This window comes from Anolis sagrei, chromosome 2 (genome assembly GCF_037176765.1).
Source record: "Anolis sagrei isolate rAnoSag1 chromosome 2, rAnoSag1.mat, whole genome shotgun sequence".
NCBI lineage: Eukaryota > Metazoa > Chordata > Lepidosauria > Squamata > Dactyloidae > Anolis > Anolis sagrei.
The window spans coordinates 96,658,392-96,684,592 of NC_090022.1; the positions used below are offsets into that span (position 1 = coordinate 96,658,392).

Sequence of the window (26,201 nt, forward strand, 5' to 3'; positions counted from 1 at the left end):
TCAGTTCTACGACAAAGTCCCACCGGAAGTAGATGTACATTGTGGGATGGGAGCCAGTAGGCTCCATTGCAAAACTGAAGAAGAACCTGTGTATGTTGCCAATTTTTGCCCTGTCTGATTTGGTTGTAAGAAAAGGACAGTTAGCTTCCCAGAAGGAAGCAGCCTGGATCTCAAGGGAAATTGCTTTTTGGTTGCTAATGGAGTTGAACCCCTCTTTTATTGACCTTTCTTCCTGGTCCCCACATGGCCAAGAAGGGGAGTGACTGCTGTCTGCATTGAAATCCTCAGTACTATCTGAATTGACAATAGAAGTGCAAATATAGACCTGTGACTCTAACCTAGTTACTTTTCTTCTGTGTGATTTTGAAAATTTTCACCTCAGGAAAATGCCAGCAAAAAGAAGTTTTGAAAGCTTGCATGATCTAATTTGTGCATTTTGGCTGGCTGATGATAATGTTGCTGTTTTGTGGGTTTGGAATATTGTTATATTCTGCTCCATTGTCAACACAATTACTCTTGGGTATGCTTTACAGATAGCAAGCAAAATCAGTGGGACTTCCTGAATAAACCTATATAGGATTGCATTGTGTTATTTCCTCAACCTAGTGGCAGTAGCAACACTAACAAATGATCAATCAAAATGATGTTTTTGCTGCCCTATCCCATTCTTTCAATTGCTGTGCCTGACATTTGTGAGTTATGCTTTCTCTCCTTGAACTTGTTGATGCAGTGTCACGATTTTTATTGGATGCAAGTTCATCCATGAACTGACAGGAGACTCTAAGCAGGTGCTGGAACAGCAGCTGAGGCAAGTCATCTGTTACCTTAAGGGAGGATAAACTTCATGTATTCTTATATATTTTGAAGATATATAATTTCTTTCTCTCTCTGTGTGTGTATGTTCACAGATGCCTGCTATGCACACATATGGACAATTTGTTTAAAGATGTAACTACCAGAAGTTATATTTACCAGTACTTGTTCAGCTTTCTTTCATTCAGAGATAATAGGATGCAGGCTTATCAACATATACAAAAACTGGGGGCCCTGATATAATCTCCGGTTTGTTTCCTCCATGTACTTGTGAAGCCAGCATTCATTGTTAGACATTGCACTGGGAACTTATTGACAGAGTAATCTACTTGGGAGGGAAGTTCCCAGGGTAGTGTTTGCTGGAACAAAACTATCAAAAGCAACACCGTCATTTCTTGTAGTTCCTCTACTCAAATGAATAGGTAGCATCAGAACTGTGCTAGAGAAGAAAAATAGAATCAGACATGTGATTAATGAGAAACTTGCTATGCATTTTCAGAAACCAACACATGATTAAATTACTTTCTACTGCTAAAACCAGAAATAGAGAAGCAAGCCCCTGACTTTGTGGTGTTCAGACATGGTTCTCAAACAGCTACAGGAATACTAATTTCCCTAAAAAAGGATCTGACCAAAATATCTGGTCTCTTGCTAAGAATCTGTTAGTATTTGAATCAATATATACCGGGAGAGAAATGAGTGATGTTCACCTTTATGAACATTATTTGAATTCAATTTTTATTGTTATTTTAAGTAGTAGGCTTTATTTATTGATCATAATTTTGGAACAAACTGGATTTAATCTATATTAGAAACTGATCCCATCTGTTAAGCCAGTTTGATATGGGAATTCTTTAGGGAGTAATGGATTGATGATCACTGGTGGCACCTAGTGGTTCAAGAGTCAATGTTCATTTAAAAATTATCTAAGATGATAGCAATTGGTCAGTGGATCAGGGGAAGCAGACAGAACTTATGGTGTACAGATGCTTGCATAAACAAAATGATTTTTGATCAAAACTCTGCCTAAATGACTTAGGAATCACTTCAACTATGCATTTGTGTTAGGCAAATGTGGTGACTATAAGATTTAGGCCAGAGCTCAATGTAATGATTTGGAAAACACATTGACTCTGCATGTATAAATTTGGAAGCTTTCTGATTCAACATTGAATGCAAATCTAGATGCCACCAACTGACACATAAGTGTTCTTTTTTTTTTTCTCTTTGTCAGAATTGGATTTAATATAAATGGCTTGCTTCAACTAGATTTTGGGGGTGGAAGATGTGGATTATGTAAAATGATGGGGAAAAAGACTTAAGTGTGTGCCCTAAAGTCATTTGTGATGTGCAACATCCCTAAGGTGAACCTATTACAGAAACTTGCCACTTCCCTCCTGTAAGGTTAAGAGAGTGTGACTTGTCCAGGATTACCCAGTACGATTCCATGGCTGAGCTGAGATTCAAACCCTGGTGTTCCAGGCTCCTAGGTCAACACTCAAAGCACTACAGCACATTATCCATTTTAAATAACAAAGACCAATAATATTTTTTAAAACGTCTTGACAGAATGAAATAAAGTTTGCAGGGATATTTGTTACATTTGTGGAGTTTCAGATTAATAGGTGCAGGACTTTTTATGCAAGAGCAACCTTTCCAGATGGAGGGTAAAAGAGAGAGAAAGAATAGATACAATTTTTCTATTGTCTCCTCCTTTCCCCTGCTGTTTCTTTATGCAGAGCATTTGAGGATAAACACATTAATTTTTGTAATCATTGACATGTTGTCTGTGGATTTGTATTCCTTGAATTTGCTAATCAAACTTACATTGAGATTTGGGGCATCACTTAAGATTTAATATACCCAGACCAGCTCTGTGGCAGCCAAATACTGCTCAGAACTGATCCTGGGAAACATGGGACAAGGCTACCTTAATGTGACTTTGCCTCTCAGAATTTGGACTATCCCTGACTTTTGACCCATCTAAACAGTTGGGCTAATTCCCGAATGGAACCAGCTGCAACCCTTCTCACTGCAATCCCAAATTTTCCAGGCGTGCGCAGCTTGGTGACATGGAGTGGCACTTATCATCCCTTCCGGACATGTTGCCGTGGTCTCGTGCCATGACATGGATTCCTATCTGTTGTGATGTCAGATGAGCTGATGGAGTGATCAAGAAGGAAGCAGGGTAGAGGACAGGAAAAAATTGTCCTTTCCCCACTCTCTCCTCCCTTGTTCTCCCCAGCCAACATCATATCAGGTGATAGCTAACAGGTGGGATTCATATTGCAGTCAGAGACTACTGTGACCACATTTGGTGCCACTGGGCAGTCAGGACTTCCTCCCATCTCCATAGCAGTTGGGGAGGGGGCTGTCTGACCCATCCCAGCGCCAATCTGGTGTGTGCTACACCAGATTGGCTCTGGTATAGTGTCTCTGTATTGATCTGTCCTGAGTTTGACCTGAATTTGCTTTGATTTGAACTCCTGAAACCATTTGAATCAACCCAATTTGGTTCAAGTTCCAAGATTTGGATGAATCGGAAGTATTGATTTTCCTGCATTCGATTACATATAAATGAATGTGTGAGCAGACTACTGTGAGAAAGATTTCATTCGATATTTTCAAAGAATCTTTGATCTATGATGCCTCATTCACACATGCAGATCAAATGAAAATCAAGCAGGTGTGAGCTAGAGTTCACAGGACCTTTCCAGTCAGCTCTATGACTTATTCAGACCTTATACTTGCAATTTTCATTTTATGTGCCATGTGATTTTCAGTGATGGGTTATGTTGTATGTTAATATGTTGCTGTTCCAGCTCTGAAATTCACAGAGAAATTTTAATTTTCCTGATTTGTACATTTCTTTTCACAATTTACCATATTTCTCCATTGACTAAAGTATAGTTCTTCCTACTCTTCCTCTCTACCCCAATTATGTGCATGGTCGCCATTCACATTTTGAAATATATCCATTGTTTTGTGCACAGTATGATTCTTGGAAATGAGCTTCAAGTCTTGCAAATCCCCACATTTTCTTGACAAGTGTGAAAATGTGACTGTTGGTTGAAATGACATTTCTTACAATCCTGAATTCAAAATGATGTAGTCAGCCTTCCACGTTCATTTAGGTTAAGGAAGACTGACTCCTGTGAAAGTGGGAAAATGTGAATAAAACCCCCACTTTTTTAAACTTGAGAGAGCATTTTTCTCGAAACCTCTAGTTTCTCTAGCATGACTCTATGTTTAACTTCCATCAAATGATACCGGAGGAACTAGAGATTCCTGAAGAGGTGTTTTCTTTTGAAATCCCTAGCTCCTCCGATGTGGCTATGGCCAACTTTTGGCACAGAGTTACATTTGGAAACCTAGAGATTCTGAAAGAAAACATTTTAATAAAATCCACAAAAGTCAAACCCATAGATTTGGATGGTCAAGTCTTTACCCCGGCCTGTTGATGTATGGACTTCAAAGACTCAGGGCCCTTTCACATAGTCATATAACCCAGAATATCAAGGCAGATAATCCACAATAGCTGATTTGAACTGGATTATCTGAGTCCACACTGCCATATAATCCAATGTGGATTTTATAAAGCTGTGTGGAAGAGGCCTCATTGTGGATATAGTGGAAACTGAATTCAGGTCATCTACATGTTGGTTCTCACCACTAGATGTCTGAAATAGAACTGGTGTTAGGTAGGAATTCTCCAGATTTAGTAGAATCATAAAATCATAGAGTTGGAAGAGGCCACATGGGCCATCTAGCCCAGCCCCCTGCCATGCAGCCCCAATTAATTCTTCATTTTGCTAATTTTGTACCTGCCATGAAAATATTACATTTTGTCTATGCCATACTTTAATTGCTGAACATTGAGCACAGAGTGCAAAAGTAATTTGCCCTCAGTTGACTCAGGAATGTGGAAAGGAAAGAAGACAAGAGTCTTGCGATTCATAGGATAATAGCGCTGGAAGAGATCACAAGGGTCATCTATTCCATCCCCCTGTAATTCAGCAAAATATAATCAAAGCATTCTCAAAAGATGGCCAGCCAGCCTATGCTTAAAAACTTCCAGAAAAGGAGACCCCTCCACAGTCCGAGGCAGGATATTCCACTGCCGAACAGCTTTTACTGTTACAGTTTCCTCTAATGTGAAGTGGAATTTGAATCTATTTCACTGTGTCCTAGTCTCCAGAGAAGTAGAAAACAAGCCTGGCCCCTCCCCAACAAAGCAATGGCATCTGTTAACATATTTAAACATGGCTATCATGTCTCCTCTTTTCTTTTCTCTTCTATTCATCCACTGTAGTGAGCCCTCGGTGGCACAATGGGTTAAACCCTTGTGCCAGCAGGACTGAAGACAGACAGGTCAAAGGTTCAAATCCAGTGAGAGCATGAATGAGTTCCCTCTGTCAGCTCCAGCTCCCCATGGGGGGACATGAGAGAAGTCTCCCACAAGGATAGTAAAACATCAAAACACCCAGGCATCCCCCTGGACAACTTCCTTGCAGACAGCCAAATCTCTCACACCAGAAGCGATTTGCAGTTTCTTAAGTGACTCCTGACTTGAAAAAAAATCACTGTAGAGTCAGGTGAAAGCAAACTGCTGCAACCTCTCCTAGCTTCAATTTTCTTCTGCATTCATTTGTTTTGCCATCTTGTACTCTGATCTTGTTTTGCCACATGTGTCCCCATTTTCATCATTGAAATATTGGGAAGGGTGTAATGGCATCTAAATAAGTTATGGAACAAGGAGTCCAAACAGCATAAAATCCCACAGTTTAGATAGACTCTATGGTATCATTAAAAGGCAGCCATTGGCCATTATAATTTTTGCATTACATGGATTTATCAAGCGTAAGCTATAAGCTAGTAGTGGGTAAATTGGTGCCATCCAGATATTTCAAACCACTAGATATGTCAGTCCGGTCATTGACAGACATTAATGGGATTGTGGACCAAGTCATCTGGAGCGCAGAAGACAGTTGATTTTTGTCCCAGACTTTTCCAGAAGGATGTTTTTAACAATCAGCAGGATATTAAGCCAGATGAATGTGGAATTTCTAGTCCTGTGATAATTCAGTGCTTTAACATATTACTCTCCATTCAGTGATGTCTTCAATATTTCTCAGCACTATAAGTGTGCAAGTCAGAGAAGGTTGTGAAGCAGTCTCATGACTGCTTTAGTTTGCACAGAAGACAGTTATGATTTCCATTGAACAATGGACATTTCCCCATAAGGTGCTAGTAGGACATAGACAGTTAAATGTACCTCTTCCTCATCTATAACATGGGCATTAGAATAAAGCTATTCTGAAACAAGAAAATGAAGGGGATTAAGATGGAAAATGATACAATAACTTGTTATGATCTTACCTGTTCAATTGCTCTTGTATCTGTCATAAACCCCTACATATAATGTCCACTTGCTGATTGCACCGATGTAATTGCCTCTTAATTTTGTGAAACTGAATGCAATTATGAGGCAATCCATAATGTTCCAAATACTGGTTTCTAAGGTGATCTCATCTGTTAGAAACTGTGCCTGGTTTTATCACCTCTTTGTGGCCACATTCAGCTGACAAAACTCAGGCTTTGAATCTAGATAAGTCTAGGATCTTGAGTCAAAGATCTATGAGTTTTATGCCACCCTATATCTGGTTAGTTTCTGTTGAAGACCACCCTCCTCCTTTCTCATATAGGTTGAATTCACAAAAAACCCACAATTTGGCACGTCCCTCTGCTACATTATGCAGAATTTGGCCCAAAGTTATGTCATTCTACTTGCTAATATTCAGTGTTAGAACAAGATGTTGTTTGTCTCTAATGATGAGAGTATCAGAATACTCTCAAATGATATTTGTGGTAGAGAAGTTCTGAATTTGATTCTATGAAAATTGAGATTGGATCTAGGTCTTAAATGCATAAATGAAGGCTATTAATAACTGCACCCATAGCCAACATACTGAAGTCTAGGCATAATCATGCTCACTATGCAGCTACTCCCAATAATTTCTGTTTAATGACATGCTTGGTAAATGTGGAAAACATTTATGCCATACCAGTTTAGCGAAAGATAACAGTAATCTATATGCCATTCCGACCTTTTTGGTATCTTTGTAATTGGACTAGATGGTTGCATCTTCTCTCCTGTAGGCATCAGAGATGAGAAAATTAAAACGATAGCCAGTCACAGTGCAGAAGGAGGAAAAGGTCACAGTTATGAGGTGTTTGACTTTTCATATCTGACAGTTCACATATTTTTCTTGTCACATTGTCTTGTCTTTTATTAGGCAGAGACAATCTCAAATAATTCTCAGTGAAAATGTACTCAATCTATCCCTTTTACATTCTTAGTACCTTTCCTTATGATCTTTTTATTGACACCTGTATACTCATGCCTCTTGTTGCCCTGAGGACAACAGAGGAAAAGGAAGGGAGAAGAGACAATGGGAAATCTATCAAACAAAGACAATATACAAATGGAGGCACTCATGCTTAAATGTGCAGCTTAATCCTATGCATGCTTATTTAGATAAGGCAGTGCACTCTCTTCCCTTTGTCGCCACCCTTTTTCTTGGGGGATGGTTAGTATTTGATTTTATCCTTTCAATTGTTTTTGCATATTATCTTTACTGTTGTTATTATTGTTTATATAGCACCACTGATGTACATATATTTTACATATACAGTGGAACCTTGACTTAAGAGCATCCCATCTTAATAGCATTTTGAGATGAAAGTTATCACTAATCCTGGGTTTCACTTTGTCATACAAGCAGTGTTTTGAGTTAAAAAAATAGTGCCAGGGGGGCATTAATGCCAGAGGGAATTCTAGTGCAAGAGTATAAGGCTTTAGGGCTTCAAAATAGCAGCCACTGTGCCTCATGCTCTTGCCTGCTTTGTGAAATTTCTATCTGCTTTGCTGTTGTCCACTTTGAAGAACTTTGGGTTAGTTGATTTTTGTGGTCTTTATTTCTGATATGTTTGGCTTAATGGAGAGAGAGGGAGAGGGAGTGGGAGAGAGAGAGAGAGAGAGAGAGCAAGAGAAGGTGGGAGACTAGAATGAAGACAGTATGAAGAAAATGATGCTTCTGCCTCTTCAATTTGTTCTTTGTGCTTTCACTATTGTCCCACAACTTTGTACTTCTACCATTTTAAGGTTGATCTTTCCTTTTTCTATTGTTCCATGTGAATGTATAGGTTTTGCCTTGCTGTTACACAGGCCAACACACATTTTGTTGCCTCAGATATGGTTCCTTGCCACAACTTTGTGCTTCTACTATTTTAAAGTTGATATTTGTTTTTTATTGTGTTGTATACATTATTTGTTATTTATAAAGTTTATTTTTTAATTTAAAAACACATAACCAAACAGTGGCAAAGGGTGAGGGGTGGAGGGATGGAACAGATTAACAGCATTTCAATGGAAAATTCACTTTGATATAAGAGCAATAAGAGCTCAATCACAGGATGAATTAAACTCTCAACTCAAGGTATCGTTACTACATATATTATATGATAGAGAAGAGGTCTCCAGAAAGCTGGAGAGGAAAAATCCTCAAGATACCTGTTATGCTAATACAACTAATGACAAGCAACCATAAGTATAAAAAGGAGTTGTAGTGGTAGATTCAGCCTTCTCCACATTTTGTTTTAGGATATTTTCGACAATAATGCTCATCACCCTCAACTATGAGTCATACTGTCACAAACTGATAGACATCACTGGTACCAAACAATCCTGCCTTCTTTAACAGTGGAATGGTCTTTCCCTCTTCAGGAGTCATTCAAAGAATAGTCTGCCAAAATCTGCTTATATGTAATATATATTATGTGTGTGTATCATTTCTAAATAGGAGGTGATAACATCTAGATGGAGCAATTTAATGAATAGGTAAACATTGCAATCCAACACATATTCAGTTGAGAGAAAGACCCATTGATCACAATAGGATTTTGTTTGAATAGGTATTCAGAAGATTATGTGATTGAAGATTAAGTTTTTATGCCTTAAATGCCATCTTGCACAATATACTTGCTCAAGTAGTCTGTGTGGAAAATTCAAAGACTTCTGGAAATAAGGAGTTTATGCAGAAGCTTCCCATTTGAACATAATTAGACTATGTTCAGTTTCACTCACTTATAGGGGTTCATTACTGGGCAGTTTAGCCTGGTGTACATCTGTCCCGGAGCAACACCGGATTCATGCCGAATCCAAGGCCATTGTCAAGGCAACCCAGCAGTCCATCCACCCTTCTGGGTTGGCCCGTGACTCATCTCCTCCATGCCATTCCCTCTGTCACTCCTAAACCAGGCAGGTAGCTATGTCTGAACTCCTGTCTGTTGGGGGTCTCTCTGCTGATGTTAGAAAGGGATGCATGTGCAGCTAACAAGAAGTATTATTGTTATTGTTATGTTTATTTATACCCTGCTTTTTCTCTCCACATGGAGATGGGGAAAGTAGTAGTACTGTCACTGACATAGGTATAACTAATCCTTTTTCCCTGTGCAGAGGAGCACAGGGAAAGAAAAATGGTATAGGTGTCCAGGCTGGATAGTGGATTGAGCTGATCAGACCTGATTCCACTGTCTAGATGGTTCCAAAGTCCCAGGACATGCTGGAGTTTCTGACTTTGCTCACAGTGGGTAAGTCAGTTTAAAGCAAAAGCAAAAGAAAAATCTCAAGAAACTCACCAGAAGCCACTGGGAGTCATGGGGACAGCCAATGGTCCATGTGGGGTGTCCAGATTTTTTGCCCAATTAGACAAGTGCCAGTTCTTGTCAAACTCCCAGAATCCTTGAGTATGGGCCAAGGTGTGTGACCAAAGTTTGATAACCACTGATTTAAAACAGCCATTCTTTTTTGGTCTCAGTTCCACTTTTGTCAAATAGTGGCAACATTATATTATCTCCATGGTAACAAACCAAGATGTGAATGGTCAGTTGTGCTCTTAGAAAATGTGATAACAGATGGCATTCATGGTCCTATCTGATTTGCAGCCATTTCCATGTTGTTCTTCTAAGAAGACAAAGAGCTTTGAGCATGGTAGAATTAACACATGTCTTTAACGGAAAATGTAGCATTTCATTACATATTACTATTCTGCCTCCCCTATGCCAATTTGCAGCAGCTTGCTTCTCATCCTCACATTTGTTTAAAGCTCCATAACAGACTGATCCATTTTATGCTTTTTGGGGGGGAAAACTTAGGAGAACATGACTTTGCACATGGATAGGAACTCAGATAAACCTCTCTCTAGAGACAGTGACTGACAGCTGCTACACTGTGCAGATGTATGAGGAGGAAAACTAATTTTCCAATCAGACATTCTCCTTTCTGTTACTATCTGTTATTTTCATAGTGTCTGTTCTTAAAACCAAATTCTTGCCTGATGGATGCCTGTCGACTTACAGAGTATCTGTTCTCAGTCACCCGTTGATCTCGATGATATCAGGCAAAACGTCCCTGAATTCCCTCCAGTATCTTTCCAAATGTTGCCTGAACTGCTAGCATTATGTAAAATATCTGCCACTAGCACAGGCTCCTCTTTCTGAGAACATCAAAGAGTCTGTGGCTGAAGGGAGACATTTCACCCTTGATGTAGTTTGGGCAAGAGCGTGTAAGATGAATGGCAGGTGGCTATATGCATGAATCATTTTGTTCCCCCAGTTGATCTCTCCAAAGCAGACAGAAAATACTAATGACCCACAAGAACAATATAAGACTGCCAAGGGTCGATCTGTGAATTGCTGGAATAAGTAAATCATTTGCTTGAGTTGAGTGACAATGACTCCTGCAACCAGAAGAACGGGCACAGAAGCATTCTCTTTCTCTGGTGGATACTGGCTGTCAAGATTTGGAGACAAAACTAAGTATCACCAGGAAATTGGCTGCACATGTCACAGGGAGGAACAACACGGTTGATTTCACTTTCTCTCCTTGTCGAATGTGAAGCTTTTATTGTTTTCCGATTTTAAAAACTGAGATGAAGATTTCACTCACCCTTTCACAAAACACCAGTTTCTGGGTGCAATTACTATGCAATTAAAGCATTATGATTCTATTTTAATTGCTATAGTTGTATCCTATGGAATCCTGGGGTTTGTAATTTGATCAGAAACACCAGAGGAGCTCTTTGACTGAGAATCCAAAGTGCAAATGTCAGGATTCTATATGATGTTGCCATGGACATTACAGTGAAATCATAATGCTGTAATTGTTTAGTGTGAATGACGCTCCTGAGAGATTATTTAAACTTTTTGTAGATGTTCAATTTTTGTATTGTTGAAGGCTTTCATGGCTGGAATCATTCAGTTCTTGTGGGTTTTTTCGGGCTATATGGCCATGTTCTAGAGGCATTTCTCCTGACGTTTCGCCTGCATCTATGGCAAGCATCCTCAGAGGTGATCCTCACCTCTGAGGATGCTTGCCATAGATGCAGGCAAAACGTCAGGAGAAATGCCTCTAGAACATGGCCATATAGCCCGAAAAAACCCACAAGAACTGTGTGTTCAATTTTTCATTGCAACAGTGGCTTGTGATCAGCTTCAAAATAAATACACTGAGTGATATTACATTTTTTAAAAAGAAATGCACAGTGTTTGTCAAATACTTAGGTGGTATTTGTGTGTTGGGTATTTTATTGATGCATTTGGGCAAAGATGTATTATCTGATTGTTCTGGCAGACTAATTTGCTCTGGAACTTATTGAAGACAAAAATTCCATGAGAATGCAACTGAGCCATGCAGGGTGCATCTTCAATGAGAATTTAATGAGCAAGAACACTTGCCAGTTGCATTTATCTTCTACATATACAAACATTAAACTGTCACTTAGCATGGAGATGCAAAATTCTTTCTAACCCATTTTTTTCAAGATAGTGAAGTGATTCCCTATTTATGGGCAGAGAACTCTGAAGAGAGGACAAAGGTACTACAGAGTGACAAGATGCTATGACAAATTGAGTTTTCATACCAGTAACAACTGAGAATATAGATGGTACATGAGAAATGTACTGGGAGTAATTCTTTATCTACTTTGGATAAGTGGGCTACATCCACAGTCCTTTATACCAATAATTTTGGTAGAGATTATGCTTTTGCCTGCCAACCCCCCAAATGAAGACACCACACAACAGTTATGGGTTTAAAATTGGGCAACTTTATTAGCTGTTACCTAATTAAATCTAAAGCTTAAAATCATAGTCAGACTAGCATGAACATGTAGTGAAAAAGGCCGAGGTGGTGTCCCTTCCCGGCCTACCCCTCGGCTCCAAGGGCGAAGCACCCGGCTCCCAGGTGACGTAAACCTGGGTAACCTTATTAGCAAAATATATTGGAGGAATCTTCCCCAAGGAATTGAGGTAAGATCCTCCTCATTTAAAGCCATTTATCCTGTTCACTTCGGATAGTGTAACAACCGGTGATGTTTTATGTTAATGGCCTTCCCCCCCCCCCCCCCCCAAAAAGTTATATGCATGTAACCAGTCCATACTTCAGGAAATAAAGCCTGACTGCTCATTGGAGGGAAGGATATTAGAGGCAAAGATTAAGTATTTGAAAAGCTTAGAGAAGACAATGATGCTGGGGAAAATGGAAGGAAAAAGAAAGAGGGGCCGACCAAGGGCAAGATGGATGGATGGCATCCTTGAAGTGACTGTCTTAACTCTGAAGGAGCTGGGGGTGGTGATGGCCGACAGGGAGCTCTGTCATGGGCTGGTCCATGAGGTCGCAAAGAGTCAGAAGCAACTGAACGAATAAACAACAACAACATGTGAAAAATCATATGCTTTCAGTATATTTATCCTTCAGAAGAGATGGCTGAGAGAAGACATGATGGCCATGTATAAATATGTGAGAGGAAGTCATAATGAGGAGGGAGCAAGCTTGTTTTCTGCTGCCCTGGAGACTAGGACGCGGAACAATGGCTTCAAACTACAGGAAAGGAGATTCCACCTGAACATTAGGAAGAACATCCGGACTTTGAAGTTGTTCAGCAGTGTAACTCTCTGCCCCAGAGTGTGGTGGAGGCTCCTTCTTTGGAGGCTTTTAAGCAGAGGCTGGATGGCCATCTGTCAGGGTGCTTTGAAAGCAATTTTCCTGATTCTTGGCAGGGGGTTGGACTGGATGGCCCACAAGATCTCTTCCAACTCTATGATTCTATATTATTGGTGGAACAAATTATTATTGATGAGTTAGGGACCCAAGAAGGTAGAGTACACACCAACAAGAAGTGTGTACTCTACCTTCTTGGGTCCCTAACTCATCAATAATAAGAAGTGTTCCTTCAAGTTGCAAAAGACATTGATTGTGATCGCATTTGTTTTTCTTTTCCATTCTTTGAATTTAGTATGTTTTGTTGTGAAGCTTTAGCTTAATTTGCAAGACTGTTGAAGGTCATATATCTGATAAAACCTCCATTCACATTGATGAGAAGAAATATATATTCATTTTCATCAGAAAATACAGGAAGTTAAAGAGAATTATTAAATCTAATGTAGTTTCTCCTGTAAAACCTTTATCCACTTTGTCTGAGCAATTAAAGCCGCAGTAGCCCATGGTGATTCTCTCTGGGGGAAATGAACAGCATCAGCAGGCACCTCCCAGTAATGATGTTGTAACACCATATGCATGGGGAAGCAGGGCCAGTTTTTGTAAAAGCTTTTTGCTACATTAAGCATATTAGATGTGCTTCCATGAACCTGCAGTTCTTGGAGGTCACTGAGGAAAGCTGTAGCACTGAAATCGGTCTGAGGATCTAGCAAAGCCAGCTCTGCCATTAGACAATGTGATACTGCCAACGGTAGTATCAAATGTTACGGTACCATTTAAGGACTGTAGATTGCCATTTATTCAGGATCAAACTATATGTTCATTTAAAGCTATTACTAGCAACAACATATTACTCTTTTCTACTGAGTCATCCATTTTTTATTGGAATCCCCTTGCAAGGAATGGGAAATGAAACACTTCCCTCCCCCTGCGACAATTTTACTGAAAATCACCAAAGGAATCATTTTGCTTCAAATCAAAGATAGGTTATTAAAAGCCAAACAAAGCAGAACTGTTACCTCTGTTAATGGGTAAGAAGGCAATAAAAACTGTACTGTACTCCTGCTAAAAAAATCTGCTTTGGTACATAGCACAGTAATTTTGTTTTCAGTTTATTATTAGCTAGATTATTAAATAATCTATTATTTCTTATTGTCTTGAGGGTAGAATATTGAAAATGCCACCTTTCCCCACAGTAACTTGCTCAGTCTTCAGAAGAAGACTTCTTGCATGTCCTCCCAGCCTGAAAGACTGGGTTGGGGAGATCACAGTGCACGGCTTTCTCTAAATCAGCAGCTTGATTTTGAAGTTCTTCTTAAGGGAAGTTTGATTGGTTCCCTCCTTGTGCAACTAAAACTGCACTATTTTATATGACATTTGGTTTTAACCTTTCCCTCATCTATTTTCAAGAAGTGTTTTATTGCAATTTGATTGTAAACCATTTTGAGGGTCCTGGCAGATAAGAAACAAATATAATAAACAAACAAGCAAATAAATAAACATTGTACACCATTGGGTCCTTGTAGGTTTTTTTTGGGCTATATGGCCATGTTCTAGAGGCATTTTCTCCTGACGTTTCGCCTGCATCTATAGCAAGCATCCTCAGAGGTAGTGAGGTCTATTGGAACTAGGAAAGTGGGTTTCTATATCTGTGGAATGAGCAGGGCGGGGCAAAGAACTCTTGTCTGTTGGAGCTAGGTGTGGATGTTTCAACTGACCACCTTGGTTAGCATTTGATGGCCTGGCAGTGCCTGGGGCAATCTTTTGTTGAGAGGTGATTAGATGTGCCTGATTGCTTCCCCTCTGTTGTTTTGCTGTTGTAATTTTAGAGTTTTTTTAATACTGTTAGCCAGATTTTGTTCATTTTCATGGTTTCCTCCTTTCTGTTGAAATTGTCCACATGCTTGTGGATTTCAATGGCTTCTCTGTGTGGTCTGACATGGTGGTTGTTAGAGTGGTCCAGCATTTCTGTGTTCTCAAATAATATGCTGTGCCCAGGTTGGTTCATCAGGTGCTCTGCTATGGCTGACTTCTCTGGTTGAAGTAGTCTGCAGTGCCTTTCATGTTCCTTGATCTGTGTTTGGGCAATGCTGCGTTTGGTGGTCCCTATGTAGACTTGTCCACAGCTGCATGGTAGACTCCTGCAGAAGTGAGAGGATCCCTCTTGTCCTTTGCTGAACATATCATTTGTTAGATTTTCTTGGTGGGCCTGTATATAGTTTGTATGTTGCGTTTCCTCATCAGCTTCCCTATGGGGTCAGTGGTTCCCTTGATGTATAGCAAGAACACTTTTCCTCTGGGTGGGTCTTTGTCTTGACTCTCGTGGCTTGTTCTCGGTCTTGCAGCTCTTCTGATGTCTGAGGTGGAGTATCCATTGGCCTGTAGAGCCCAGTTGAGGGGGTTCAGTTCATCTTGGAGGAGGTGGGGTTCGCAGATTCTTTTTGCATGGTCTGCCAAGGCTTTAATGGTGCTTCTTTTTTGACCTGGGTGATGGTTGGAGTTTTTATGTAGATATCTATCTGTGTGTGTGGGTTTTCTGTAAACGGTGTGACCCAATTGTTGATCTGGTTTACGGATGACTAGGAAATCTAGAAAAGGCAATCTTCCTTCATTTTCTTTTCCATGGTGAATTGGATATTTGGGTGGATGCCTGTTACGATGGTCCAGGAACCTGTTTAGTTCTTCTTCTCCATGGCTCCAAATGGTGAAAGTGTCATCCACATATCTGAACCATATAGTGGGCTTTTTTGTTGCTGTTTCCAGGGCTTGTTTTTCAAAGTGTTCCATGTAGAAATCAGCTATGACCGGGCTGAGATTGCTCCCCATAGCTACTCCATCTTTCTGTTCGTAGAATTCATTGTCCCACTGAAAGTAGCTGGTGGTGAGGCAATGGTGAAACGGAGCTGTGATGTCTTCTGGGAACCTCTGGTTGATGAGTGCAATGGTGTCTGCTACCGGGACCATGGTAAATAGAGATACAGACATATGTTGTCGTATGGCGAAATTGATTGAGGAGTGTTGGTTTTCCTGGTTATTTTGGAAGTTGGGTCTTGTTTAAGTTTTCTGTATATAGTAGGATCCAGGAGTTTTCTGATCTCCTTGTCCCACCCTGGTCATTCCACAGATATATAATAATAATAATAAGAATAAGAATAAGAATAAGAATAAGAATAAGAATAAGAATAAGAATTATAATAATTTATTTTGGGCACTTCTACCCTGCCCTTCTCAACCCCCTAGAGGGGACTCAGGGCGGCTAGGGGGGACTCAGGGAGGCTTTCCTAGTTCCAATAGACCTCACTACCTCTGAGGATGCTTGCCATAGATGCAGGCAAAACATCAGGAGAAAATACCTCTAGAACATGGCCATATAGCCCGAAAAAAGACCTACAACAACCCAGTGATTCCGGCCATGAAAGCCTTCGACAATACATTGTACACCATTTATTCACTAGCTACATTATACCCCTCCTTTTTTCTAATGAGCAAAAAGCAATGTCCCTTTCTCTCTATGAACCTCATCACAACGACCCTGAGAAGCATGGGGTACCATCTGTCTAGTGAAGGGAAGCATACCTTTCAATCCCCAATCATTGCATTTCAAGTTCTGTCTTCCCGTCATGTGTTTCTCTCTTCTGTTTTTCCCCATTGTTGCCTGTGTTTGAACCATCACACAGAGAATTCTTTTCTCTGCCCTCTCTATATTACTTATTTTAAAATCAGGGAAAACTTCAATATTGAAAGTCAAGATAAGGATCTCATCCCATTTGAGGGGGGAGCGGGGGAATTTTAAACCCCTTTGCTATGATAAGTCTTTCCCAAGCCTTCCTCTGATCACTAATTTCTCAAAAAACAAGTCATACCTGACTAATCTTGTCTCTTTTTTTCGATAGAGTTACAAGCTTGGTAGATGCAGGGAATGCTGTGGATGTAGAATCTTCTACAGAGTTCCCCATCACCTTCTTGCAAGCAAACTAATCAAATCTGGGCTAGGCAATTGGTTAAGTGACTGAACCCAAAGGGTGCTCACCAATGGTTCCTCTTCATCCTGAAAAGAAATGGGATCCGGTCCTAGACCCAGTACTGTGCAACATCTTTATCAATGACTTGGATGAAGGTTTAGCGGGTGTGCTTATCAAGTTTGCAGATGATATTAGGGATAGCTAATATTCCAGAGGACAGGATCAGAATTCAAAATTACCTTAACAAATTAGACTGCTGGGCCATAACTAACAAAATGAATTTCAAGAAGGAGAAAGGTAAGATACTACACTTAGATAGAAAAAAATGAGATGCAAATATTCAGAATAGGTGATGTCTGGCTTGACAACAGTCTATGTGAAAAGACCTTGGAGTCTATGTGGACAAAAAGTTGAATGTGAGTCAACAGTGTGATGCAGCAGCTAAAAAAGCTAATAGTATTTTGAGCTGCATCAAAAGAAGTATAGTGTCTAGATCAAGGGAAATCCTGGCACCCCTCTATTCTGCTTTGGTTAGACTTCACCTGGAATGCTGTGTCCAATTCTGAGAACCACAGTTCAAAAGAGAATTTGACAAGCTGAAAGGTGTACAGAGGAGGGCAACTAAAATGATCAAAGGTCTGGAGACCGTGCCTTATGAGGAGTGTCTCAAAGAGCTGAGCATCTTTAGCCTGCAGAAGTGAAGGTTGAGAGGAGACATGATAGCCATGTATAAATAAGTGAAAGGGTGTCATAAGGAAGAGGGAGCAGGTTTGTTTTCTGCTGCCCTGGAAACTAGGACTTGGAGCAATGGGTTCAAATTACAGGAAAGGAGATTCCACCTGAACATTAGGAAGAACATCCTGACTTTATGAGCTGTTCAACAGTGGAACTCTCTGCCTCAGAATGGGGTGGAAGCTCCTTCCATGGAAAATTTTAAACAGAGGCCGAATGGCCATCTGTCAGGGATACTTTGATTGTGCTTTCCCTCCATGTCTGGGAGTTGGACAAGATGGCCCATGTGGTCTCTTCCAAATCTATTATTATATGATTCCATTCTTTCATTACACCAGTATAATTTTAAACCCCTTTGCAGCTGTTCCCTCTTGCAAGGCTGTGCTTTCCTTCATTAGACCAGTGTAATTAGATACACTGGTCTATTAGATAGATGAATGTGCAAGTTAGACAGATGAATGTGCAAGTTAGTTGCACACTCATGCTGCTAGCCATGCAGTTCCAGGCATGAACCAGTTAAACAGTTGGAGTGTGATGAGTATGCACAGAGTAAACCAGCATGTCACTATCGCAGGCTGGACATGAATTAGTGACCTGATAAGAAGCAATATAAATGTCAAGAATTGCCATGATTCTTACTCTTTGGACAATGGTGTCTGATGTGTAAGTTTGATTATGTTGTATGTAGAAGGACTGTGAATAAAGATTAAGGCCACTCAGTTTGAGCAGATATTTTTGTCGCCAGTTTATGTGTAAGACATCAGCGTTTTGACGAGATAAATGAATTGATATTTTAAACCCCTTGTCAACAATTCCGTCTTGCAAGGCTGTGCTTTCCTTCATTAGACGAGTGTAATTTTAAACCTCTTTGCCATGGTCTCCTCTTCCAAGGCTTCTCTCCATTATAACAGCATAATTATAAACCACTTTGTCATGAGCCCCTCCTTCTAGGCTTCCCTCCATTAGACCAGTGTTATGTTAAAAAGTTAGGAAAGGCACAATTTCAAGCCTAGATTCCTATTAAGTAGAAAATGCAGTGGAAGTAAAGTGGTAAGGAACTCCCATTTCTCCATGTCACTGAAATGATTCAACACAGGTGAATCTGTCCGATCCCATCACATGTGTTTTTGACATTAGCAACAGTTCTAGCACATGCCAGGGATTCAGATCATGATTACTCACCCATGTTCTGAGCTTCCTGCTTTCAGCATGCTTCATCACCATTTCAAAGAGGAAGGACAATGGATGACAGCCGGAAGTAGGTAAACATCATGTAATGGTCTCTGTGCCTCTTCATTCTTGAAACAGAGATGACGTGTCCCACGATGGGGAAAATACTCCATGCGATAAGGTTCTATGTCACAACCAACATGATATTAGATTGAGAGAGTGAATGATGGGCTAAAGTCACTTAGTGATCTTCATAACCGTGTGGAGATATGAACCTGCATTTTCCTCAGTTGTAGTCCAACCACAGCACTAGCAGCTCTTTTGCTTTTTCCTTATGTGCTAGTTCATAGAGTTGTTATGAGAATGAAAATGGGCAAGGAACAACACATCAGGTGCAGTGCCTGAAGTTGGTAAAAATTAAATAAGTATATAATATATTTGTCCTTGGGGGTGGTGACTTTTAGATATTTTTTTGGCTCAGACGCTAAAAGACCCTGAGTTGTTATGTTTCTGGATATCATAACCATAGTGTTTGTGTTACACTCATCATATTTCTTTCTTTAAAACTAGAAACACTGACGCTAGTTTCTTGGGGAAATTTCCATATCTGGGTCATGACAAGGCAAAATATGCCTATATAATTCATGTCAGCAAAATTGCCTCTACCTCATTTTCCTGCAAAGCATTTTACTTGTTCATGCTCCTTTAGGAGCATTTTCTTCTGCTGTCTGAATATGACATTTGGTTTGGATTTTGTTTCCTTAGACAACACTTGCTCCCACAGAATGACTTTCATAAAGGTCCTGTCTCTACCAAGGCAAGGGCAGGCCACGTTTATCTCTTCAGTACAACTCCCTGTGCACAATGTACAGTGTGTGCCTGCAAGAGAGATAAATCTTGGAAGACTAAGCACTTTTTTCCTGTATGAGGAGGAAGTGGCAATAATTAGTGCCAGCAAGTGTGCCATTGTGCTCAGCTTCAGCTTCACAATAACTGCATTTTGAAAACAAAGAACATGGGAACAACTTACAGAAATAGTAGTTTTGTTTCTCTTCAGGGATCCCCTGTTTAAAAGAGCTTCCTTCATGCTAAATTATGACAATGAAGGAACAGGACACTGCCTTGGCACTATATTTTGCAGTAGTTTTCCCAGCTTGCTGCTGCTGAGACAAATTGGGCTACAAACTCACACAATCTTTGGGTCCAGTCTATTTATGCGACCGCATCACCCCCTATGAACTAGTTTGGACCCTAAGATCTGCTGGGGAGGACCTCCTCATGGGCTCACCTCCATCACAAGTGGGTTGGTGGGGACGAGGGAGAAGGCCTTCTCGGTAGTGGGCCCCAGATCTGGAACACCCTCCCCAGGGAGATTAGACAGGTCCCCACACTGGAAGGAAAATGTAAGGTTCCGTTCCTTCCATTTATGGAAGGAACTGAAAACCTGACTATTCAAACAGGCATTTGAAAATGTAATGTAATCCAACGTTTGGAGATATGATATAAATCTAAGATTGGCTCTTATTGTTCCTTTTCACTTGAGCAGTGGATGGGATTTTTAATGAATGATATTTTATGTAATTTTAAAATGCTGCTTTATTTTTATATTGTTTTCCTTGTTATTAACTGTTGATGTAATTTGAATTGGATATATTTATACATGTTGTTGTCAAGATGATTTATATAATCACATTGTTGTGAGGGCTCCAAGTCCCCTTGGGGAGATGGAGTCAGATACAAATAAAGTTTATTATTATCATTTGATACACAACAAGATTAGTACAGAGCAAGCAAGATCACTATGCTGGCTTTTATATTGGATCACATCCTGGACACTTCCCAAGTGTCTAGGACTATGTGATGTATTGGTGAATAATGTGTGCAGATCCATGTAGGTTGGCCTTTTGCAGCTGACAGATGGCAATTTTGTCAGCACCAACTGTTTTCAAATGCTGGATAAGGTCTTTAGTGCCGATCACCACTGGGATCAGGATGATTATTATTATTATTATTATCTTTAATTAGGGAAGGGTTTTCAAGTAATATTTTCAGTTTTTGCAATGTTGAGTTAGAACAGTGATACACTTTTCACATGTCCTCTGATGGTCCCAATTTGGCAGGAACAGTCCTTGTTCATTGTTTGTCATCTTTATTATTTTAGTTTCGAAATGCCCAATTTTCTTTCTCCTCCTCCTTCGTCTTCACATCTCAGATCCCACTTTCTTTCTCCTTCAATTTTGTCCTCAGCTTACTTCAGTTTCTGTGACCTTAATTCAAAGTGCAAAGGCAGTTGGGTGGAAGAACAGGGAAGGGGATATCTTGTTCTTCCCAGTAGGCTCAGGCAAAAACAAACTGTTGTAGCTTTCCTTATGCTGTTATGAATAACTTAGGCCATTGGGACCACAATATGATGTTGCTTGGTCTCACGTGTCTTGATTTTTGTTTTTGAAATATTGAAATGTATGGATTCACTACTTTATAGTGCAATATAGCAAGGTTGTTTGCCTGCTACTCATTACTGGGTGTGTTCTGATTCAGTATGAGCAATTGGGGGGGGGGGGGGAGGAAGGGTCGCAAGAGTACTGCGTCTTTAGAGGATGTGATGCAGCTAGCAAGGAGCAGACAGACAAACAACCAAGTAGGTGTGAATGAGATGTAGGAGAAGATACTTTGAAAATATGAGCTGTGCTTAGAGATCCACGTAAGAAGGATTTTTAAAAGTTAGCCTGCCTTTTCTGCTTTCCTTTGTTCTGCAAATGTGAACATTGCCTTTGCTGAAGGGAGAGAAACAGAGAGTAAGAGTTCGTGTGTGTTTATTGGGAAGTGAGGGTTGTAAGTGAGAACTGGCTGCTCCAAACAGCAGCACAGGGAACACACTTGGGTGGTTTCAGTTGATATGAGCTATTTGACTGAGTTTAGAGCAGGGATGTCAGCCTCATTTTCACTTAGGGCCACATCATCCTTATGGTTGCAATTTTGTAATTTTAAAACAAGCTTTAAGGCTCCGCCAAGCACAGGCTATGTTCTCTGTGTCTGCTGCATTTGAAATGCCGAGGGTGCAGCAAGGGCTGGGGATGATGGGAACTTGAACCCAACAGCACTTGTGGAGGGGGCAAGGCTTGTTTTCTGTTGCTCTGGAGACTATTTCATAGAGCCATGGATTCAAATGGCTCCACCGAAACATTAGGAAGAACTTCTATAGTAAGAGTTGTTCAGCAGTGAGAGTGCTTTGATTATGTGTTTCTGCCTTTCAGAATGGGGTTGGACTAGATGGCCCTTGTGGTCTCTTCCAACTCTAGCAATCTGTGTGCTTTGAGGTTGGGGAAAGGTTAAAGACCATTTAAAGTCAGGCCTCATATACATAAGCCTTGTATCTAAATCCAAACCCCATTCTCCTGACTAAACAGATCATACAGCAGTGTTCCAGATGTGACTGTATTACAACTCCCTTCAGCTCTGGGCATGATGTCTAATGATGGTTAATATATGAGTTGTATTCCAGCATCTTGAGAACCAATCTTTATTCTTGGAAGTATTTATTTACCTATTTATCTGTGATATTTGTATATGGCCCTTCTCAACCTTGAAGGGGACTCAGGCTGTTCACAGTGTTGGCAAAAATTCAATGCCATAGATAAAAAACAGTATAAAACATCAAAATTGACCCTCCCCTGATAAAACATTAAACATTATTAAACACATTACATAAAATAACATCACAAGCTAACTGATGGACAGTAAATCTTTATGGACATTTTGTGACTCCAATTCCTATTGACCTAAATAGAAGAGGGTGATAGGACATCAAACCCATATAAAAGAGATGCAATTTGCTCAAATCTGCTAATCATTCCAGCCAGTAGAGGCCACTGTGTAGAACATAGTCTCTGTGTGCTAGACTGCATCCAGTCACTAGAGGGTGTGGCAAGTGCATATCCTAATATGCATGTGTATTTGGTCACACATGCATTGGTTAGCAGTTTGTTTACATGCACCTGGACCTCGTGGACCAAAATAATTTATGTGGCTGGCTGGATTAGGCCAGTGAGCCGTGCATTGACACATGTGATTTATAAAAGCTGGCTCAGGCAGGAGAAACTGAAGAAGAAGTAAGATGGACCGAGCCACTGATCAACTCCTTCTGTGTGGTTGTTCAAAATGTCTGTGTGTGGTGCATGTGGTTGTCTTGTAGGCTGCTACACTTTGTCAATGCAACCGAGTGGAGACAAGAGTCTAGAGAGGGAAGGCTGCTCAGAATTATAATTACTATAGATGAGGGGGCAGGTAGCATTGATTATGATTTAGATGGCGTGATTTTAATTGATGTTTTAATCATACATGTTTTAATTGTTTGGTTTTAGTTGTAATTGTTTATTTTTTCACATATGTGTGTATGGCATCAAATTGCTGCCTGTTGTAAGGCTGCCTTGAGTCCCCTCCAGAGGCAGGTAGCATCTCTTTCATTTTTCAATGAAACAGTGGTAACAATAGCAGCAACATTTTTTAAATAAATAATACAGCAAAAAATAACCTTTGAGGATACAACAAGAGTAAGACATATTGTCGTTATGTAACTAGTTCCTTTTAAGAAACATGACTGGAAACTCTGAATAAGATGAGTGCTGGCTGGGGAAAATAGGAGTTGTAGTCCAGCCTAATTTTTATAGACTATAGCAAGTCTTTGATTGTGGAAATCATCATTTTTAAAGAAATTTGTGTGCCGCAACATTTGATTATCCTGATGTGTAACCTCTCTTCAGGACAAGAGGCTATGATCAGAACATAATAAGGATAAACACAACTGTTTCCAGTTAGCAAGGGGTCATGCAAAGCTACGTTTTATCACATTATTTGTTTAACCTGTACACTGAACATATCATGAATAAAGCAGGACTAGATCTTTTCTGTTCCTCCTTGACAAGAGGCATATCTACACTGAACACATATCCTGAAAGGCAGGAGAATTAGCTCCGGTGATGGCTAAATGACACATGGAGATGGTCTTGAACCAGGTCAACCTAAGCCATGGATTGCTCTGAATTCTCCCTAAGAATCTGAAGAACATTGTGACCTTGGGCCAATGAAAACAGTAGGACATTTCCAAGATGGTGCCACCCACAACTGTTTACAGGGCCATTTTGTAACAGCCTGGAGACATCGGATGGCACTCACAATACTCCACCACCACCTTCAGTTTTTATTGTTGTGGTATTCAACAGGCACTACTCAACCAGTTTTTAAGCATGGATTTTCAATTTGTGTCCTTTAATCTCTGTTTTGTGTATTTTAATATGTATTTTATAAAAATACATTTTAATACATTTTCAATATGTGTATTTGTGATATTTTTTAAAATGTGTGTTCTAATTCTGTAACCTGTCTCAAGCTATGGGGAGAGGCAAATAAGAAATACAGTTGTTGTTGTTGTTGTTGTTGTTATTCTTATTGTTGTTGTTGTTGTGTTGGTCACTCATTGACTATAGTGATACTGGCAGGAGCGGTACGGTGATGAGAGAAATTAAGATGGAGAGGAGGAGGTCTATAAATTTAAAACTTCAGAATAGAACCTGGAGTGGGTTCATCAATCGACTGACATTGAAGAATATGCCAGCATCAAAACTGAAGGATGCTAATATCTGAACACATTATAAAGAGTTCCCCAAGATGGGGGTAGGAGATCTTCATTTGGCACATAAGGTAATATAATATATGTGACAGGTAATGCTTCCCCAGAGGAGCATTTTATAGATGTGACACAATCACTGAGAATCACTGAGAAGGTGCTCTCTCCCATAGCATGATTTTACAGAGGTATCTGGAAGATCAGCTTTGGTGTGTTGTTAAAATTAAAGCTGATCAATCAACCATTTTGTTTACAAAGCTCTGTGAATATTTTCCTGCACAGATTGATGCAATATTGATGTAAACTGGCAGAATTCTTACATGACATTCAGAAAAGCTAAAGAGAAGTTACAAAAATGCACTTTCCCTATTTGCAAGAAACTGTTAATCCTATTTATTTTTCTAATAAATGAATTTCAACAAGCAAGTGCTTCAAAAAACTACTGCCATTATAGTTCGACTTGCCTATTAATCTGAAGGGGCAGGTCAAGTAGTTTATTTATGTCTGTTTGACTTGAACATGCATTTGACCACCTATTTACTGCTTACCATAGCAATAAAATATAGAAAGAACAGGGGGAGGGAATAAAGTTATGAGAACAAAAAGGCTTCTTAAGGATTAAAAAGGCTTCTTAAGATGCAAATATTAAAGAACTATCCATATAATAGGACATATAATATTACACTCTAAAAAGCTCTTAAGATCTGTGAGATGGTGAGTGCAGAAGAAAAGACACACTAAGCTATTTCAGCTACTTCAGTCTGAGAGCACTTTGCAAGCAAACATAAAGTCATTGGGAAACAAAGAAGAAACATGCTTGTGGCAGATAGTCATTAGTACAAGTCCAAGATAACGTTGGGATACAATCCCATACACACATTGGGCCAAATATTAATTGAATGCAATGACTCTGCTCATGTGAGGACCTTTAGAAACAAAGAAGAAACATGCTTGTGGCAGAGCATACAGATCTTATAGATTTCGACACTAAACTAAGTCCTATTGTGTTCAAAAAGACTTATTCCCAGGCATGTATGTTACAGCCTAGAAGAGTGACAGAACCATGTACAGCTCTTTTCTCTACCTACTGCCTCACATACAACCATGTTGGCAGACGACATGAGTGGAACATTGTTATTGTAGCTGCTCTTTACTGTTATAAGTAGAGAAATGTGTACAAGTAACTATGTACCTATAGGGGTCAGTAAAGACATGTGTTTAGGGTTCCCTGGTGTGTTACTTTTTTCTACTTTCTTCCTCCCCTACCAATTGATAACTCTCAGACTTGATTTCATTTCCTCACACAGTCTCTCCTACCAATTGTTCCTTTCTTCATCACATACTCTGTAAATACTTTTCCTGTTCTTACAATGTTCCCTAATAAACATTTCTGTTCTCATTGACTGTGGTCTCTTGCTGATAACAATAGCTTCCATTTGGACTAGCTCTTTTAAAACCTTTTATTTATATAATCTTCCTTAATTTTGGTTATTGTGCAAGGGAATTTTCACAAACTCATTTTGGAATAGTAAGGGAGATGCAATGGATCAAAATCTTGTTCTGTCATGTCCCCATTTCACTTCTGATGCTACTTGTAGTAACTTCCCACTGTGGATTGGTGTGCAAGTACATTGGAACATTCTCTGTTGCAACCCATTCGCACAGATAGGTGGTTCACAACCTTTTTTGAGTTGCAAATCCATTTTATAGAGACAAAGTGACCCGTGACCCTGATACATTAAAAACAGGTTTTTAAATATGATAAATAAAAATACATCGGAAATAGAGATAATATAATTCAAAATAATGTTAATTTACAAAATATTTAATGTGATGATGAAAT

The 26,201-nt window shown here is 39.8% G+C and overlaps 1 protein-coding gene and 1 long non-coding RNA gene across 2 annotated transcripts in view; one reads left to right on the forward strand and one right to left on the reverse strand.

The window, feature by feature from the left end:
* LOC137096051 (uncharacterized) overlaps nt 1–18,915 on the reverse strand; it is a 30,324-nt gene extending 11,409 nt beyond the window's left edge. The window contains exons 1-2 of the long non-coding RNA XR_010909184.1: nt 18,748–18,915; nt 6,921–6,966 (exon numbers count right to left, since the gene is read on the reverse strand). This is a non-coding gene — a long non-coding RNA (uncharacterized lncRNA). The remainder of the gene's footprint in view (nt 1–6,920; nt 6,967–18,747) is intronic.
* Nucleotides 1–26,201, forward strand: part of KCTD16 (potassium channel tetramerization domain containing 16) — a 265,686-nt gene that overhangs the window by 185,321 nt on the left and 54,164 nt on the right. The window lies entirely within an intron of this gene.